Here is a 22,138-nt window from a genome sequence, read left to right on the forward strand (position 1 = left end):
GAGACACTGTGCGAGAGGCAAGCTAACACACGCTACACACGCTACACGTACTATAAGACGAGGTCTACGATTGCATCTTGGACTTGGGTGTTAATCAGCCAAGTAGAACACTGGAGACAGAGAGAGACAGAGAGAGAGTATGTGTGAGAGAGGGAAAGAATGAGATGAAGATGTTGCCGCTGGTGTAGTACATATGTTACACACACACACACACACACATGCCAGTATCTGTGTCTAAGTATGTGTTTTCTATGCAACTGCTTGTGCCTCATACTTATACAATGTTCTACAGGCATTAAATCAGCCAGAGAGTGAGTGAGAAAGAGGGAGTGCAAGCGAGACAGCTGTAGACAATGATTTGCATATGAAGCTGCAGCAGCTGCTGTTGCCACTGGGCTGCATTTACATGCATCACTTGTTCTACTTATAAATGAGCATATATGTATATATGTATGTGTGTGTGTGTCTGTGTGTGTATTGTAGGCCTTGCAGTATGACCTTGATCTTCATATGTCCTTTTCCCCCATATATAAAAAAAAGGAAAAGCAAAAGTGAAACCGGCTGCGCCTTCTTAATAGGCTTTCGGCTGAGGGCTAAGCAACGACAAAATCAGATGGAAAGTGTGACTAGAAAAACAACACAAAACAAGAGCAACTCACACACACACAGACACAGAGATTATTAGGAAGCTATAAAGAATGTATAATTTTAAGAACGATTCGACCAGCATAAATAATTGCAATGATAAAACAATAAAACTGATGCCTGATTAAAAATTAAAGCGATCAGTTATTCAGATTCTTTAGCATAAGTAAATAAAAAACACAGCATCAAGACACAAAACAATAAAGTTGTATTTAATATTTAACAGAAAGTTTTTTTTTGGGAAAAATACAAATTCTTTTTAAATACATAAATAGGGGAATCAATTAAGTATCTGTGTCTTTCAATACAAAAGCATTGAAACATATAAATTTATTAATCTTAAAATTATATAAATTTTTAAAATTATCAAATTTGATATGCATCTTTGCCGCTTAACATTTTTACAAAATGAATTTATTGTGTATTTAAATTGAGTTTGCTACAGAATGGGTAAAAACATAGATAGATTTAGAAATTAAAGAAATATTTATAACTAAATATCATTTAAATTCATTCATTAAATAAACAACACAAACTTCAAAATAAAGAAATATATAAAATTCACATGCAACTTTTCCATTCAAAATTGTATTCAAGCATCAGTTCGTTTTAAACATTTTAAAAAAGGAAATTTGTAAAAATAAATTTGTAGTAATAAAAAAAAATTATTAAATTATTGCTTATTCAAATAAATTCTAAATCTAAAACTTTAAGAAAAAACCCAAATACATTTAAAAGGTAATAAAATATACAAAGCTGGTAAAATTCACATTTATGTTTGCCTTTTGAAATTAAATAAATCTATTCACTCACCTTGAACATTAAAATAAAATTCGTTCATTAGGTTATTCAGTTTAAATAACAAAAATTCAAAAGTTGACAAAATAGTGAAAACTAACTAAACTGAGAGGTTCTCAAAATACAATTAAAATTTTAGTTATCGCAGAATATTTTTACTATGAAAATGTACAATAATAAAAAAGATTCATTTGCGTATTTAAATAAAGTTACTGTTAAAAAATAGTCGATTTTAAACTTAAAGATATATTAAAAACTAGGAAAATTGGCATGAAAAAAGTAAATTAAACTTTCAGCTCGCTTTGAACTTTTGACGTTATTTTTAATTCCCCCACAACAATTTCAGTTTAAGTAATTTGAATACAGGATTTAAAACGTCAATCATGTTTGAATGCAATCTTGCGTTGTTGTTTTTTTCTGGAATGTTTAAAATTGAACTCAATTCTTTTTACTCATCGCACAATGACGACAAATCTAGGGTCTGATGGCGACTGCTCGCTGCTCGGGTATTTTAGCCATGTCATGAAATTCAAGTGTTTGTTATTGTTTTGTTGGCTTAGTTTTTGCTGCCGAGTGCTGTGCACTGCTCTGCGACCACAAAAGCCATAAAACTCATTTGATTAACCAACATTGTGCACATTCAAATATACATACATATATATTTACCATATATTTGTTTTGCCCGTTTTGTAATTTAATTATCCAACAATAAATAGAATAATGTGCAACTGCCCGCATCACAATGTGGATTGTGGATTCCAGATTGTGGCATTTGCCTGTATACGCGTATACGCAATAAATGTGTCCTAGCATATATTAATCATACGCCTCGTGGCCTTGTGCTGACTAGCAACCATGCGGGCAAACAACAACAACAACAACAATAATACCAAATACTAACAATAATATTAAGCAGCTTTTACCCACAGCACCACATCGATGTATTGTGTATTTGTTTCTCAATGGCTTTCAAGCCAAATCAAGACAACACTTATGTGTCCTTTTATATGTATTTAGCAACATTCGTACAACACTGTACGAAAATATCCGGACTGGAATTGAAGTTAATTTTGTTACAACAACAATCGACTATTATTGGAAATAATTACGAAGGTTATTGTACGAATAATTCTGGCACTTGACATAAAGTATTTAACCAAGAAATTGACTCAGATCTTAAAGAGTGATTAAAGCTAAGGAATTTATGGTCCAGGTTTCATAACTTTGTACCTTCAGGAAATGTATGTAACAGGCAGAAGAAGGCATCTCCGACCCTATAAAGTATATATATTCTTGATCCGCATCAACAGCCCAGACGATTTAGCCATCTCCGTCTCTCTGTCTGACTGTCTGTCTATCCGTCTGTATGAACACATAGATCTTAGAGACAATAAAAGATACAGTAATAATTTTTGGCCACCACTTGTTATATTTGTTTAAAATTTTTTCCATGCCCACTTCCGCCTCCACTATTCAATAATAATCGAATAACAAGTGTATAAGTTTTGAAGCTACATTTTTCGTACATACAACATTATCTATAGTTTTTATGATTCCTGAAAATTTGGTTAAGATCAAATAAAAATTATAGAAGTTGCTTTGGTTGATAATCTGGTATATTTTTCACTCTTTGGTATATTTGTAATGTAGTACTATATCAATATACTTTGGTATATTTTTTGTATTTCTGAGGTATTTAGTATACTTTAAAATTAATACCGCACTATTGCTTTGGCTGACAATCTGGTATATTTTTCTCTCTCTGGTATATTTTTATTGTAATACTAGATCAATATTCGTTGGTATACTTTTAGTATTTTTGCGGAACATTTAGAATGTAGTACTATATCAATATACCAATGATAGTATTCGGTATATTTTTAGTTTTTTTTTTTTTAATTAGGTATCTCTTAAAATTAATACTACACTGCTTCGCTTTTAATCACAATTGGTAGCGGGTATCTCACAGTCGAGCACACCCAACTGTAGCTTTCTTACTTGTTTATTTCTTAAGCTGTGATTAAAGCTGCGGCATTTCTGGACAAGTTTTTGCGATTGCTTCCGGAAAAACGTAAAATAGTATTTTTAGCGGAATAGCTTTCACTTGGCTAGCCAAGAAGATGCAATTGAGACATAATTTCTCAGTACTTTTGTGCCAATTGAAGCACAATGGCTGATGGCGAGCGTGGGCGAGCAGGAGATTACTAATTGGTCGGGGCAACAGCACATTTGATGTTCTTTCGAGTTGTGTGATGATGTTAGAAAACCCGGAGCCAGGATACTGTAATGAGCTGCATGTAAATTTTAATTAATGCTCGGACAAATAAACATGCAGACTCGGCCGGGACACATTGCCCGGCTGCATTGGCAATTAGAGTTAGTCTGGGATAAGCCTGGCGAGTACTACGAGAGGGAGCTCAAAAGCGGAGAACAAAAAAAAAACACAAAAAAATGGGGGCGCAAAAGCAATAGCAAAAAAAAAAAAAAAAAAAGAACGAAACGTAACACAGCAACGAACACAGGATAAACGGAAGCGGAAGAGCAACAAAACTAAATTGGCGCACAGCTGACAGCCAGCAAAAAAAAAAACGACAAACAAAACACAGACCAAAAGAATAGATAAACAGACAAACGTATGGCGAGAAAGAGCGAGAGAGTGTGGGAGAAAGAGAGAGAAGGAACAGCGGGTTTAGGTGAATGAACAAAAACTGGCTGCAGTTGGATTTGGTCAGCGCAACGCAACGCGACGGCAGCGGCAGAAAAAAAGTATGCTACGTTTTTCTGCTCCCCTCTTTTGCATTGCGTTTGTTTTTCTTTTTGCTTTTGTGATGCGGCAATCTGAGCGAGCTCAGCAACAACAACAACAACAACAATAGGCAACAACGGGCACGGGCAGCAACATCATCATTATGATGAGGAGCATGATGAGCATCATCATTATCAGCACATTGCATTGCATCACAAAGCGTAAGCTGCTTTGCCAACTGTCAGTTGGTAGCTTACAGTGCTTCCAAACTAATAGAACATGCCATCAAAGTTTGTTAAAGCTGAGCTGAACATGTTATTGTTATTTGGGAATATGTGCTGACAAGCAGTTTATTATGATTTGCTGCTCTCAAAATATGTTTTAAATACTATGTGAATACATTTCAATTATCAACATTGGCTTATAAAAGTTTGTTGAACCAACCAATCATTGGTAACTATATAATTGCAATAATTTTAATAAGTAAATGCATTCATTATCTTAGAAATTTCGAGTACGCATCAAATTTTAAAAAAGGATAATATGCATGTCAATGTGTTTAATATTAAATAGTTGCTAATACAAGTTGTTCTCATATTAAAAATGTACAAATTTGTACTGTGTTCAAAAGTCGAAGTTTTTAATATTTAACGAAAACAAAAACATTTTAAAAGTAGACAGTATATTGTGCTAAATATGAAAAATAAAACTACTAATCAAGCTTCGGAGATTTTGATTATCACTTATGCTGCTTGGCAACCACTTCCAAACGAAACCATTACTTTCACCTTACTTTGTCCCTGTTCAGAAATGAATCTATATTTAATTATTTATCTTAACTAATTTACTGAGAGTTCCGAATACAATTAAATCAAGCTACTTGCATCATATTACAGCGTGTTGGAATTAAGATAGAAATCTTTAACTGAAACATATTGTAAATTTACAATTTTATGATATATATAATACTATATATAAGTACTATTTGACTTACACAATAAAAATAATACACACTTTGTGAAGTTCAACTGCTTAGCAACAGGAATCAATTACCAAGAGCTTACTTTGTCGCTGCCTATTTATCTTCACTGATTTACTGTGAATTCCGATCAAGTATTAATGACTTACACATTTACTATTTGGCTTTTATTAAGATTATATTTTATTATATATTCCAGTTAAAGTAAAAGCAAATCATACTTTCAAATTATATTTATGTGCATGTTGAGTATTAAATGTTGCTCAAGTTTTTGAGCGATATGGTACCACTGTGCAGCTTATTGGCAACACAGCAGAGCAGAGCAGAGCACAGTGGAGCGCAGAAGAGCACAGAACAGGCGTTGCCACTTAGCAAGTGCTCTTTCTTGTGCGACCGCAACTGCAACTCATATGGAAATTTATGCAAAATGCCGGCAAGAGGGCAAAAGGCAAATGGCAGAGGGCGTCTCTGTGGTTGCAGTTATATGTTTGTGTATCGCAGTTGTTGTTGGTGTTGGTGTTGGTGTTGCCAACAACGCTTGGCTTTGACTTTGGCTGGGCAATTACAACAATTACACAGAGCTAGTGATGAGTAACATGCGCTCGTATACTTGGCTCTTAATGCTCACGACTTAATGTTAATGCCACTTTACATATTAACAAATGAGAATTTTAAAAATAATGATAGTTCATTTCAATGTTATTTCATAAATAGAATGCGTATGGAACTAAGTTGGCAATTACAAAAGTATTTAAGGGAAATACTAATTATTACCTAATTACTGCAAATTTAAGATAAATTAAATTTGATATGCAAACACTTATAAATTGATTTCGTAATTCAAGTTATGGTTGAATTTAAACAGGCAAAAATGTGTATAAAATATCAAAAAAGATTAACTGAAATTCTGCTCAAATTTAAATAAATAAATTAGATGCACTTTAAGAACAAACTAAAATTTAATAATGACCAAATAGCAAAGCAGTTCTAGAGAATAAATGGCAATCAACAGCAAATGCAAAATTGTATTAAAGTTTCCACTTTGTAAAATGGGATTCAGCTGATAAATTGTAATCCCACTGAAGCGCAATTTAATCGCTTTTAGGCCAACTCACACTCTCGCTGTTGATGCTGTCAATCATGGCACTTTGCCTTTGCCTAAACCATTTGATAATCCATTCCACCCATAGAGGGAATTTTGCATTCTTCGCCATCGCCATCGCCATCGCCATTCACAACCATGTAGTTCAATTAAGATACGATGCTCACTTTTGCCGTAACGAGTGGCTTACGAAGTCAGACAGATTTAATCCTGGCCAGAGTCTCCTGGCATGTGTAAGTCATCCACCATATTCACAGTGTTCACCGCTCAATATTCACCGTTCATGGTGCAACATGAGGCAGCCTGCCTGCCGCTTGCCGCTTGCCACAGTCAACATTTGACTGTGATCTGTAATCCGGATTTCATTACAATTTTAACATTGCAATCCTTTGGTTGCTGCACTTTTTGACAGTCGTTGTCAATGTGGCATGTGGCAAGCTGGCAGCTGCCATCTGGCAGGTGGGCATGAAGTGGCTGGCAGCTGCCATGCGGCATAGCAACGTAACGAAACGCATTCGCTGGCTCAGTATCTCAAGCCCTTATGGCAATTGCACTTTCTCCAGTTCTTCGACTACTTAAAAAACAAATACGTGGAAAAAAGTTATGAATTCGATTGCTCGACCTTGAGATGCCCGCTTTGGATTTAAAGTGCACTCAAAGCGGACTTTAATAAACTGTTGTTAGCAACAGTTAGTAGTCAACATAGCTATGCAAATAAATAGATTTACTTGTTTAATCAATATTTATATTATGGCTTTTAAATGAGCGTTGCAATCAAATCTTCAAACTGTTAAGTTTACATTTCAGCATTACACTCAGCTTATGAAGTTAATAGTGCAGTTCTATGCACTGACTGTTAAGTTAACATTTGTAGATGAACGCTCATGCTGTTAAGTTAACATTGCCAGTGAACTCTCATACTTTTAAGTTAACATATGCAGATCAACTTTCAAACTGTTAAGTTAACATATGCCCATGAACTCTCCGACAGTTAACACTTGTTGATTAACACTCATTCTGTTAAGTTAACATGTGCACATTAACTCTCAGAATGTTAAGTTAACATATGAAGATTAACTTTCAAACTGTTAAGGTTTGCTCAACAACTCTCAACTGTTAAGTTAGCATGACAGCCTAACACTCTAGCTGTTAAGACTACTAAAAGACAGACATTGCTCGTAAATCGAATAACGTAATACTTTTGACTTTTGACTCACCAAGAATATGATATGTATATTTTTGTGAAGCTGGATCTACCCACAACCGCCTGCTGTCACTAAGTTATAATACCCTTCGACCCAATGGGTAGAGGGTATTGAAAAAGGGAACGGAATAAGCTGTCTGCCTGTGGCTTACAGTCGTGACCTTCCGCCTGAGGCTGCCACACGCTTTTCCCGCACCCGCATCCTCAGTTTGACCATTAACATTTATGACTTGTATCTTACTTTATTGTATGCCACACACGCAAACACACACACACATCAGCCATATCCTTCAGCCTTCAGCTTGTTTATGCGCATAAGTTACGACCGACAACGCGATATTTTTTTACGTCACGTTCCAGCATTAAGTTGATCTCATTTTATTTTGTCAGCAAAACTACACGACTTCTGCAATAAAATTTATTATCGAACTTTTTATTGCCTACAGCTAACAAGGGCATCATCAGACATTTAAGTGTTTGTAACAGGCAGTAAATCAGCAAATCTCAGTCTCACTAAACATTTTGTTATGCCACCATCGGTAGTGAACATTTATCTAATTAAGGTTTTGTTTAAACTCTTTAATGGTTTTAAATCACTACTCAAAAATGCAGTACAAAAATATTTGAAATTGCATTTCGAGTAATAATAATTTTGTCTGTTTTTGTCTGTCTTTATGCGAGAAATGTTTTCGATTTCTAACATTCGGCATTAAACTTGGCTTCCACATTGATTGCAACATTCTTAAATTCCAATTATTGCAAGGGCAATGCTACATTTGAAACCCCGTCCTAGTCTGCTGTACCTTTTACCCACAAAACTATCTTGTTTATTTCTCCTAAACTTTTCTGTTCACCCAGCGAACGAAAAGCAAACAAATCTTGCAAAGAAAGAAAACTATCGTTAGCTACGAAGTGAATTTGGGCTAATGAATGAAATATGTTAAGTCAGATTCCTTAGATATATATTTCAATTAAATTTTTACTTAAGAAAGAAAAGAAAATATCGTAACATAATAATTCAAATTTAAGATTTTATTAAGAATTTGAAGAAGAAAGCAAAGTATGTGAAATAATCGCAAACAAATATTCCATTCAGAACCCTTTAAGTTATTTAAATAAAATATTTGTAATGAAAAAAAGTAGAGATCAAAATATAAAGATATTAAAATTGAATAGTTTCGAAACATATCTAAAATAATTGCAAAGTAATGTAAATATAAAAAACTTTTACTGAATTTAGTTTGACATTGATACTATCGAAAAACTATCGCTTCTGCTATCGTCTGAGAATGTTCAGGCGCCATCAGGTTGCACTTGCAACGATCTTCAAAGTAAAATATATTGAATAATTGCAAATAAAATGTTTACGAAAGAAATAAAAGAAAATATCCTTTACTGAAATTCTTACAATTTAACAGCAATTTAGATCACCACTATGGCTACTATCACTTCTATTATCGTCTACAAATGTTCCATTTCAAAGAACATTTTACAAGAAATAAAATGAACGAAATATCAGATAATTCGTTTTAACATTGATACTATCGAAACACTATCGCTGCAGCTATCGTATGCAAATCTTCAGCACTATTGCGCCATCAGGTTGCATTTGCAACGATTTGTTGAATATTTCCGCCTGCGCAAAATATTGTGCACATCAATTGTTGCATGTGCTCTGATAACATTGCAATTGCAATAGTTGTTGTTGTTGCTGTTGTTGTTGTTGCAGCTTTTGTTGATGGTGCTGTTAAGGGTCTTCCATGGCAGCTGACTGGCTGGATGGCTGCTGAGCCTGGACTCGCTTTCTCAAGGACTCGCGTGCAAAAATGTTTGCATTGATGCCCTGGCCCGTGTGTATCCCAGCTTAGCATTACAGCACTTTGTTATTTGCAATTGAGTTGCATTGCATTGATTTGTTGCCACTCCCCCTCCTTCGCCCCGTTCCTTTGCTGTGCCTCGTTCTTCGACCCCTTAACTGGCTTTCAGCATGTTTTTGTGTTTGCATCGGTGCTGCTTCATTGCTCGGTTATACAACATAACCTTTTCTTGACCTGAACACTTGCAGGACATCCTCACAACGATCCTGTTTGTACAACATTTCTCCATTCAAAGACAGAGAGACAGAGAGAGAGTCCCTTCCCCTTCCCCGTCCCTTTGCGCTTATGTCGTGTCTGTTCGATTGCCATTGTGTGAAGCTATTTGAATGCATACATATTATGTGAGCATTGACCGGCAGCTGATTGAGAAGTGTGAATGACGCATTACGCAAGAGAGTCAGGGACAGAAGTAGAAGAAGAAGCAGAGACACAGACACAGACACAAACACACGCAAGCACATCAGTGTGAATGAAATGTAAGAATTTACTTCACACAAACAAACACATATTTATTCAGCAGAGATGGGCTCAATTGCGATGCGATGTTGTAACTGTAGCTCTAACTGTGACTGTGAATGTGACTGAGACTGAGACGAAGACTGAGCATGATGCCAATTTGATAAATATGAAATAAAAATAAATGTTTAGCAGGCAAATTCACAAATCCAAAATTTACAGATACGGTAAAATCAAAAATAGAACTTCATTCAAAAATACGTTCGTTAGCAACAGTGATTAGATAAAGATTTATTATATTAATTTAAAGCTTTTAAATTTATTAAGAAATAAGTAAACTAGAGATAAACTAAATACATATTCGGAGTTAAATTTAACAAGAAGCAAAAAAGATAAGAATAAAAATTGATGCACTTATGTAAAGACTTCCAATAAAGACTTCGTATACTGCAAAAACAATATCTTCATTGTTTTGATAAGTAGTAAATATTTAAATTAAGTTCGAATTCGATAGTAGTTTGTATATACTTCCTAAAATTTTATTTTACAATTATCTTGTTATAATGTGATAACGTAAAGCTTAAGCCCAAAAAAAAGTTTGGACAGCATAGAATTATCTATTATAAATTTCGTTATTTTTAGGCTAATATAATAAGTAGGAACATTATAAGTATTACGTTAAAATAATTGTATTAAGAATATATCAAGTATACACATATTACGTATACGCATTATAATTATTATTGCTTGTCAAACATTTCAGAACTAGAGCTAGAACTTGAACTAGAATTTCTGTGAGCAGCTTTTCAGCTGTAATTTGCGATGCTTTTATGTCACACGACGTCTTCACATCAGAGAGTTGTACAAAATGTGCTCATCACTTATTTGTAGCATTCACATACGAGTGCAGATATGGACATGAATATAATATTTGCACTTGTGCCAAGTTGTACTTTCTGACTCCATCTCGTTAAAATGTGTCCTGTGAACTTGTGAAGCTACTCAGCACAGTTCACTCCCTGTCACTCTCTCATACTCCAGCTGGAGAGAGAGAGAGCTACGACGTAGATAGCCATACCAATTAATTCAGCCCAATTTGAGCATGAACATGATACAAAGCACATCATAATTGTGTCTAATTATATTGTGTAAGAGGATAAACAATACTAAACGCATTCACTCCGATTCATTTCGTTCGCATTGTATCATTTAAATGGTGAATACAATCAGCGAAATACTCAGTATAACGACAACTACCGCATCAAATAAACGAGCAGCAGCAGCGTCGTAAAATACAACAACAACAGCAGGAACAAGAACAACAAATTCGACTGGCCCCAAACGAGCGTTACGAAATTATTTTGGCAGTTTGCCCGTTGTCAAGGTCTTGGTCTGGGTCGGAGCTGCTGCTGCCACTGCTGCCATTGTGCTGCCTGCCTAGTTGCCATTGCCATCGCCGGGGGCATGCAACGAATGTATGTGTGTGTGTGTGTGTATGTGTGTATGGGGAGGGGGAACGCCATCAATGCCACTCCTGCCACTGCCAGACGACACCGAAAGGGGAGAAGAGTGAGCATATAGACTCTTTTTTTTTTTTTTTTTTGCCCTCTTCTATTTTGGTTTGGTACCGCCTTTAGCTACCCTGGGCTATGCCTGATTTGAGATGCCATCGAGCAACTGCGCTGACTTTGATTGAAATTTGAAAACGTGCAAACAATTCCGTTTGATTTATAGTAGGTAAGAGCAGCAGCAACAGCACTTGCCACCTAATGTAGCACTTCTTCGTCGTCGTCTTCTTCACGATAGATTCCAAACCGTCTAACACATTATTGGCAGTGCAAAAGATCAATAAACATTCCAAGCCTAAGCTTCGTTTCAAAATGTAAAATAAGTAAGGCAACTGCAAAGCCATTTCAATTTGTTTTAGTTTGTATAAAATGATTAAATTTGGCGTTGATTTTAGGTAACTCAAATATTTATAAAAACTTCAAATAAATTTTATATATATTATATATTATTTTATTATTAAATCTTGTAAGCTTAGTAAAACAACTACAAAGTTATTTAATTTTGTATAAGTCTACATAAAATATTTAATAATTAATTTAATATTATTTTTCACTAAATCCTAAAGTTGATTTTACAAAATATTTGTATTTTATTTTATTAGTAAATCTTAGTAAAGTTTTAAAGTTAATTTTATAAAATATTTGTATTTTATTTTATTAGTAAATCTTAATAAAGTTTTAAAGTTAATTTTATAAAATATTTGTATTTTATTTGATTAGTTTTGCATATATTTTAGTTTTATAAAACTAAAATAACATCAGTAATATTTACAATACTTTGTTTCAGCATGAAAATAAATAAGCAACCTGGTTATAATAGAATCTTTAAAGCTAATAATGATAACAATGTCTTGTGGAAAATAGAAAGAAATGAAATATTTAAAATACATTTAAGTTTTCAAATACTTTTTAAGCATTTCTTGATACCATCTTTAACTAAACAAAAGCTTAATATTTGTAATCATAAAAGATAATAAAATGTATTCTTCAATAAGCGTTTTTACATATGTTTATATTGAAATCTTTTTATGTAGGGTTTTTAAACGTTTCATTAATAAATTTAAAAAAAAATATATACGTTATTGGTATTTTGACTTTAAATTAAAATACAAATATTTGATAAAATTGAAATCTTTAAGAATACCTTTTAAGCTTTTATTTTGCAATATTTTCAAATAAGTAAAAAATTAAAAAAAGGATACATTTTATTAGAATTTTAGCTTAAAACAAATACAAATATTTGTTAATTTTAAAATCTTTAAGCGTTTATTTGTCAAACTTTTCAAATAAGTATTTGAAACTTAAAGAAATATTTCAAAGAACTTTTATCTGATAGACCTTAGTTCAGCTAAATCTCGATTACAATCACAGAGTATCTTTTGGGTCAGTCAGCAATAAAGAATGCGAATTATACGCTGTATTGATATTGATTTATAGAGTGTCAATCTGACAAATTACACAACGCCAGGCCAGCATAAGCAGGGCAATGCAACAGTTGTATTATATTGTGATAGATACAAAGGAAACACACACAAACACAGCCATACACACACACACATACAGCTGGCGTACGATTTGCAAGCGAGCCAGCAATAGAGTCAGAGTCAGAAAGAGCGAGTGAGACGAAGCGAGCACAATAAATAGTGACGAGCTGTCAAAAACTGTGTTGTTTTTTTTTTTGTTCTGTTTGTGTGTTTTTGTTTTTTGGCCTATGAAGAAAATTACATGGTTGGTCAGCGAGGCGTGTGGCGCCCTCTGTTGGTCGTTGCTTTTATTATACGTTGAATACGAAGAAGGGGAGAACGAAAAGTAGCTGCATGTGATCGTACTTATAATGCGCACTGTCTTGTCGGTTTTGTGTTTCCTTTTCACAGTTATGTTTTGCGGATTTCTCCTTCTCCCCCGGTAACTCAAGTCGAAAGCGGATAAAGTAAATGCAGCCGAGCAAAACATCGTTGAGCGAAGTTGAGACAAATGACTGACAGACAGAGAGAGAGAAAGAGAGAGAGAGAACCTGCAAATAACTGCAGAATAAAAGACAGGGAGAATGTGGCAAAAGTGGCAAAGTAGTTGTAGTAGAGAGTACTAGCAACTAGGCAGAGCAAATATCATGGCGAATAGAGAGCAGAGTGTAACAATTTCAATGCCAACTTGTAATAGGCAACAGCAGCTCAGCCAAGCGGCAAATGTCCTGTGGTGAGCCACGCCTCCCTCTCTTCCTCTCTCTTTCGCCAGCAACTGACAGTCAACACTCAGCAAAAAAGAAAGTATCTCAAGTCTTTGCTAGGTGATGTAACTGCTGCCTTGAATTAGGTTTTTATTTAATTTTAATGCCATACAATGCAAGCGAGAGATAAAGAGAAAAAGAGACAGAGATAGCAGAGCATGTATAAGGAATATATGTATGTATAAGCCAAGCTCAGAGATTTGGCCAGCTGCTGCAAATGCTGCTGCAGTGAACGCCTTTAGGGCAACATTCGTTGTATGTACTATCTATCATCCACACACTTCTCCTCCCTCTCTCTCCCTCTCTCTGTCTCCCTGCATGCCTAACTCTGGTATGTCCTTTGCCCCATTTTAGGCTCAGGCTGTCGTTGCAAGTTGCAAGTTGCAACATCTGCTCGTCGTTGCTCGACTGTCCGTTCAAGCGTTGCATATTGCGGTTACGCTTCTTCCACAAATTGCCACTTGCACTTGAATTGCCATTTTGCCAGCCCGTTATCACTTTTCCTACACCTGCTTAAAAACTTAACAGAAATGGTCAGTTTTGGGTTTCAATTTAATCGAATGAATTTCAATTCCCTTTTGTTCTGAATATCACAATTCAAATGCGAATTGTTCTCTCATATTTCTTACATTTCTTACAACAAATATTATGGGCAATAACTGCACTTTAAGTTTTGTTTGCTTTTCCTGGCATCAGACAACAAACGCTAGATGGCGCTAGCGCAATGCTTAATAAATATAAGGTTTATTCAGTTCATTGTTTTACAATTTTGCTAATTGTTTATATATTCGATGAATTCAAAAGTCATTTAATACATTCAATTACTTAGCAAATCATCTTGACTAGACTTCAAGTTATTCTGTATTTACTTAAAACAAATGCTAGATGGCGCTAGCGCAATGCTTAATAAATATAAAGTTTATTTAGTTTATTGTTTTACAATTTTGCTAATTGTTTGTATATTTGATGAATTCAAAAGTCATTTAATACATTTAATTACTTAACAAATCATCTTGACTAGACTTCAAGTTATTCTGCATTTACTTTACATCATTAACAACACAAAACAAACGCTAGATGGCGATAGCGCCATGATTAATAAATAGAAAGTTTCTTAATTTTATTTTTTCCAAGAAATTAACATAATAATTTTTTGTATATTTGATGAATTCAAAAGCTATTTAACTCATTTAATTATTTAACTAATCGTTTTGACAGGTCTTAAAGTTCTTGTGCATTTACGTTGAGTCATTGACAACTGGAAACAATCGCTAGATGGCGCTAGCATAATGCTTAATAAACCGAAAGTTACTTAGTTCATTTTTTTCCAAGAAAGTTAAAATTGCTTTTCTAATATTTTATATATGTATTTGATTATTTAGAAAGCTATTTAATTATTTAAATAATCATTGTAACTTCAAGTTCTTCTGCGTTTACTATAAATCATTGACAATATCAAACAAACGATAGATGGCGGTAACAAAAGTTTCCAAGTGGAAATTACTTTGTTAATATATCTTGTAAATTTGATAAATTTAAATGCTATTTAATTCAATTGGCGCAATTTGAACAGTTGCGTAGCTTAGCATTATTATTATAGGTTTTTGGCAACAAACTTGGATAAATACATTGAAAAGTTTTGCACAGCGCTGAACACAGTTTGTAAACTGTTCTTAACCATGTGCAAGAAGTTGGCTCGTTTGATTGGCAGTGCGACTGCAATTGCAACTCCAATCAAATTGCATTAAATGTGGTTGTAATAAAAAAAAAAAAATGAAATGAAAGAAAGTTCAACTTTCAAGATTTAAGTAAATATTTGATGAAACTTTTGGCTGTTCAACTATTTATTTGCAAGCCAAGAACTATGCGTATATCCTACCATCATCAGCTATGTATGTGTGAGTGTGTGTGTGTGTGTGTGTATATTGCATGTCCTACTCTACATTTAGTATACATCTAGTTATAGCACATCTAGTTTGTCTGCCCGGGAGCGTTCTTTTGCCAGCACGCCAAGTCTCATCTCATCGCAGTCACACAATTCCAACCCGCCCCCAAAAAAGCTTTTTGCTGCGTCGTCGTCGTCCCCATTGTCAAATCGCGCGAAAGTTTTTAAGGTCGTTCAGGCCCCAAAGCTACAGCTGCATTCCGCCTCCATTCCTGCCACACACAAAATTAAAAAAAAAAAAAAAGAAAAAAAAAATGGGGGGGAGAAAAAACTACGGCAATGCCCTTGCTAATGAGCAAACTACAGAAAAATTGAAAAAATAAAATAAAATATTTGCCACAATTATATGCCTCACTATTTGCACTAATGAAAACCGACCTTATCAATGATGAATTCTATCAAAAGAGAGAAATGAGCATTTCAAGTTTTGTGTTTGTTTGCGAAAGTCAATTAGTTGAATCAAATAGATTCTTAGTTCTGTTTGCGATGTTACGCATACGACGTGTTGTACCGGTTAAGTGTTGCCTACTTTACGGCTGCAAGTTGACCAAACATAAACACAAAATACACACCAGACAGATTGGCTATGTGTGTGTGTATGTGGTGTGTGTGTGTGTGTGTGTGTGTGTGTGTTAGCTGGGCCAATTTGTCCATGCTGCGTACGCATATCTTATCTGCATATCGTGTGGCCAGGTAATATGCACAAGCATGCTTGCGTAAACAGGCTGCTTGGCATGCTTGTCAACGACAACAACTACAACAACGACAACAACAACAGCAATATCTGCAACTATATAAAATTAGTTTCCCCTTGTACTTGCTCAAAAACAAACTGTCGACTGCAGAACACTCTTCAATCTAGCAAGGTGAAGAAATGTTTGTTATTATTATTGTTTTATTGAAACAACGAACACAATTCCTTATTCCTTTTTTCTTAGCCAGAGCGACTAAAACCTTTAGGCTCAAAGGAATTTTTACGTGTTTCACCTGCTAAAAGGAGTAAAAACTAATTTTCTACTAAAACAGATAAACTATAAAATGCTATAAAATTGTATGGTAAAGAAGATAACACACAATTTGTAGAACAAAATATCTTAGCAAAAACTTTATACAAAATTCTTAATATTTAATTAAAATGGAATATTATCTTAATTTGTATGTCGAGTGCGAGACTATTTAAAGCGGAAAAAACATACATATGAGTAAATCCAAAATGAAATTTGTCCCGTGCGAGACTCTTTACATTGAAAATAACATAAACTGAAACAATTTTGAAAATAAGAAAAGTTTATTTTTATAGCTCTAGATAAGTTCTTTAATTAGAGCTAAGAATGGTTTTGGAATTTTTTTTCTGTTTTGTTTTCTGTTGTCATAATTGCAAAAATTAACCAATTCGTACGCAAAACCAAAAAATGAACGAAATAATATATTTTATCGGAAAACAAATCAAGCTCCTAAAATCAATCTTAGTTCTAAATATAGTGCTTATCTAGAGCTTTAAGAATAACATTCACTTATTTTTAAAATTGTTTCAGTTTATGTTATTTTCACTGCAGTGCATTGTAAAAAGTCTCGCACGGGACAAATTTCGCCATGGAATTACCCATATATCAAATCTTATATAGCTTTTAATGAGATCTTTAATCAGAGCTAAGAATGATGCAACCAACATCTCTTTAAATTATAACAACAAAGCTGCCATCAAACCCGAACTTTAGTATTGAATATATTCAATGTACATTTGTGTCACATGTTGCACGTTGCACGTTGCATGTTGCATGTTGGATGGCTTTATTCATTAGAAGACCCTCAAACAGTATTTGATGTCAAGGTTTTCGCTTACTTTTCAGCAATCTGCGCGCTTAGCTTGAGTTGGCTTTTAATACAAGATTCGCAGCTGCAAGTTTCAGTGCACTCAACTTAAGGCCTGGTCCTTGATCCCGTCTCTGTTGCACAGGGTATTTTTGTTGTTGTTGTTGTTGTTGTTCTTGCTACTGCTCAGTTACTCCCCGAAAATGTCTTTGAGTGTACGTACACACACATACATATGTATTTGATATAATTTCATAAGAATTTCAATTTTGCAAGTTGTTGCAGCGTATGTTACTTTTCATAACCAACGAACGGCAGACTTAAAGCATGCACAGCATTTATATAAGCCAAAAAAAGAAATAAAAAAAAATGGCGATGGCAGATGGCCCAGTTGCATTTCGGTCGCTTCTTCCCAGGGCACAACGATTATGTGCATCATTGGGTCCACAAACCGCTGACTCAACAGCTGCAAAAGTTCTTGGCACAAAATCCGAGTTACTTATTAGATGCGATGACATTACTTATAGTCCTTCCTCATAGCCTAAAGGCACGAAGCGAACGAACACAGAGGCTGCTTATCAATTAGTGGCCTCAGCAACGTTGCCCCTCCCCCCCCCCTCCCTCTCAGCGACCCCTTCTTTAAGCGGAATTCATGCTTGCAATTAAGCCAAGTAAGCGCAAAAAGCCAGGCCAAGCCACTCACTCGTCTCTGTCTCTCTGTGTGTGTGTGTGTTTGTGTGTGCGTGTGTGTGTGTGTGTGTGTGTGTGTGTGTGTGTCTATGTCTGTGTCTGTATTCTTAGCCAAATCAACAGAGAGTAATTTGAGCTGCGCTCACGGCTGCCAACTGCCAGATGCCAGATGCCAGGTGTGAAAGGAAACCAAGAGACGCCTCTCTCTGTACTCTCCAGTCGCCACTCCCCTCCCCTTCCCTAGCGATTCGGGTCACTTGGCAGCTGTGGCAGAGACAATTTATATTCGCATTAATCAATCGCAGTTATCCAACTGCCACAGCTTCAGACCTTATGTGAGTGCTTCGCAATTGCTGCCGTCGCTGCTGCTGCTGCATGCATAATTATTATTCATATTATTTCTAGAGAAAGTTTCGACTAGTATTGGGTAATCTATAAAGCATTAAAGTAGTCTGCTCGCTACTGAATTAAGGGCTTAGTTGCAATTTAATTAGATTAAAAGTTACGAACATTTTCGTTAAGGAACCTTGTGTTGATATTTTGCTACACGAAAATACTTTAAAATAAAATTACTCTCAAGTCGAAAAAATTGAGATTCTTAAATTAAAGAAGCCTTTTAATTTCTCAAGAAATATTTTGTTTTATTTAAATTGAAAGCTGAATGTGGCTAAAATTGGAAATGCAGTGTTAAGTGGATAGTTTATTCATTGGATCTTTTACAACACTGACAGCTTTGCTTTACAACACTTTACAGCTTTCAATATCAGAATTCTATAAATGATAATTTCACAGCAAAATGAACTAAAATCGATTATGCAAAGCTGAATTATACCCGCTACCCATAGGGTAGAAGGGTATTATAACTTTGTGCCGACAGGAAATGTCTGTAACAGGTAGTACGAGGCATCTCCGACCCTATAAAGTATATATATTCTTGATCAGCGCCAACAGCCGAGACGATCTAGCCATGTCCGTCTGTCCGTCTGTGTGTCTGTCCGTCCGTCCGTATGAACACCTAGATCTCAGAGACTATAAGAGATAGAGCTATAATTTTTTTTCGACAGCATTTGTTATGTTTTCACGCAGATCAAGTTTGTTTCAAATTTTTGCCACGCCCACTTCCGCCCCCGCAAATCAAAACAAATCGAATAACAAGCGTAATTTTAAAGCTAAAGCTGCGAATTTTGGTATATACAATAATTACTATAGTAGTTATGATTCCTGGTTGTGATCAAATAAAAATTGTGGAAGTTATTAAAGAAATACTTTTGTATGGGCAAAAACGCCTACTTACTAGGGGTCTTAGTTGCTTTGACCGACAATCTGGCACATTGTGCCGTCTATGGTATATTTTGAATGGTGTACTATATCGATATACCAAACATACCATTTGGTATATTCTTAGTATTTTTTAAGTATATTTGCAGTATATTCGGTATATTTTGAGAATAATACCGCAAAATATATTGCTTTTAATCAAATTGGGTAGCGGGTATCTCACAGTCGAGTACACTCGACTGTAGCTTTTTACTTGTTTTTGGTTGTCTCGAACGTAGCTTGAAATACAAAACTTTACCAGTGAAAATTGCCTCAACAAATACTCTGATTTATTTGATTTAAAAAGGGAATCAGACCCAAATCGATTATGTTGTACCAGCTCGATAGTTGACTTTTTGGATCTTTTACAGCACTGATATTTTTCATATTTTGATCATTTTTAACGTAGCTTCGAAAACAAGCGTGCTCTTAGCTTTGAATATCAAAACTCTATCAATAATAATTTCTTAACTAAATCGAGTAAAATCGATTATGCAGTGCTAACCCAAAAGCTGACTTTTTATGTATTTCACAACACTTGAATCTTTCATATATGCTCATCTCTAATGAAGCTTGAAATACTACCGTGTGTGTGCTTTACAATTAGCCGGCTGTGATTATAGAAATGCATTTATGTAAAGTTATATAAATGTTTTGCAGTCAATCGAACAATGACAGCAAATCTATTTACAATTTAAACATGTTTAAATCTAAACAAGCAGCTGTGATCCCTAAGATTATCTAACCGTTGCTCCGAATTGACTTCATTCCACGCGACCTGAGTGTTTGCGATATATATTAACAAAAGAAAAAAAAGAAACAGAAAAGAGATGAACAAAAAGGATGCCAACAAGCTTAGTGAGTAAACACACGGAAGACCGTTAGTTAGCTGACCTTCTCCCAGTTGCAGTGACAACAACCCCACAATAATCCCCACTGAGTTCTTGTACAACGACAACGGACGATGATGATGATGATGATGATGATGATGGGATGACGATGATGATGATAATGATTGTGGCGATGATGTGATAATATCCGTATGCGAGAGTCTCTAGCGTGGCTCGCGTAGCCCCCGAAGGCTATAAATACTGCAAACGACAACTGCATTCCAATCATAGTATATTTATTAATAAACAATAATAAACAGCGCTTGCTTGTGAATGGCTGCAATAAAAACGTTGTCAGCTAATGCCAAACAAAGAATCGCAGCATGCAAAGATAAATACATACATATGTGTATATGTACATATGTATGTATGTGTGCTTGAACTCACAGTTCTGCATCTCAATCAGTTGAATGCATTCGTTTACTCGCATTTTTAATTAAAACTAAGCTCTGCACTCATTTCTATCATCACAATCGAGTCTTAATACACACACATACACTCACACACACACTCACACACACACACATCCATTCACAAGTTGAACAACCAGGCTAAACAATAATTGATTTGTAATACCCTCTGCTTGCTATCGTATTTTGGGGTATAACGATTAGCTTGCAAATATGCAACTATTGAAATATTTTACAAAATTATATATATTTTATTAAATATTATATTATATTTTATATATATTCTTACAAACTATTCAAATAAGCATAACGAACATCAACTAGAATTTCTATTTACTATCCAAAGAAGTTATTCGATTAACTAGGATTTCTATTTACTATCAAAGGAAGTTGTCCGAACTTTCTAATGGTTAATACTTTTCACAAACTTAAAACATACTTTAAAATCTGTCCATTTGAATTACGACAGCTTATAGTGTAGCTACCATAAAAATGAAAATGAAACAATCGATATTTAGTTTGGAAAAATTCGTATCTCTTTAAATGTATTCTAATGAGACTGTGCTAGAATTATATCCTAATCTGTTAATGATGTACATATGTTATAAATAACTCTTAATGTATTTTAAATCTAGCCCTGATCTGCCGCTATATTATGTTTTAATAGTTTATAAGTACAATTGTTAAAATACAATAAAGTAAAACAGCCTAAATAAACTGAAAAAAGGAAAACATAAAATTAACTATGTTTTAAAATCAATAACTACTTTAAATTCCCATAAAGAAAATATTAATTAGAAGATTCTTTTCAAATAAACCTTTTGCTGTATAATTCCGGAAAATATTTTTTTGTTGTAGAATTTGTTAAAGTAATTACAAGCTTTCTAGAATAGCATTTGTTGTTTTGTTTAAAATCAGCAACTTAATTAAATGAATATTAAACTACTAAAGAAATTAAATAAATGTAAATTAGAAGGTCTTCTTGAAATAATCTATTTGTTGTATGATTCTAGAAAATACTTTTCTTGGTCTATGCTTTGATGGAGTAATTAATTGTACATCACTTTTGTTGAGTAGCATTCTTTGTTTTCCTTAAAATCAACAACGTTTTTTAAGTTAATACTTAGCTTAAATTAGAAAAAACGTTACTTTGTAAAGGATCCATTCAAGAAAATAATTTGGTTGATATAAAATATGAATAAGTTCTGAATTGTGGTTCGCATTCCAAAACTCTAGGTCATCTGCTAGTCGAGCATAACTCACTGTAACGTTATTACATTTCACTGCGAATTTTTCACAATTTATTTCATTTTATCTGTCGACTATCATTCATTTGGCATAAAAGGCTTTAGAAGCGCAGCTTGCAGATGAGGATTAGATGTGGATAGTAAATTAAATTAATGAGTCTTAAGCTTAAAACATGTGCTAAGCAACACAGCCTGAATTAATGTGAAGTACGACTTTCTTTTCTC

At 34.4% G+C, this 22,138-nt stretch overlaps 1 protein-coding gene across 2 annotated transcripts in view; it reads right to left on the minus strand.

Moving 5' to 3' along the window:
* LOC117563229 (casein kinase II subunit beta) overlaps positions 1 to 22,138 on the minus strand; it is a 124,893-nt gene that overhangs the window by 51,031 nt on the left and 51,724 nt on the right. Inside the window, exon 8 of one of the 2 annotated variants that reach the window (XM_052007737.1) lies at positions 13,067 to 13,077. The exons of the other annotated variant lie outside the window; for it this stretch is intronic. The gene's annotated coding sequence lies outside the window, so the exon portion shown is untranslated. Of the gene's footprint in view, positions 1 to 13,066; positions 13,078 to 22,138 lie in introns of those variants that run through there. 2 annotated transcript variants of the gene reach the window in all.

Source organism: Drosophila albomicans, chromosome X (genome assembly GCF_009650485.2).
Source record: "Drosophila albomicans strain 15112-1751.03 chromosome X, ASM965048v2, whole genome shotgun sequence".
Lineage (NCBI taxonomy): Eukaryota > Metazoa > Arthropoda > Insecta > Diptera > Drosophilidae > Drosophila > Drosophila albomicans.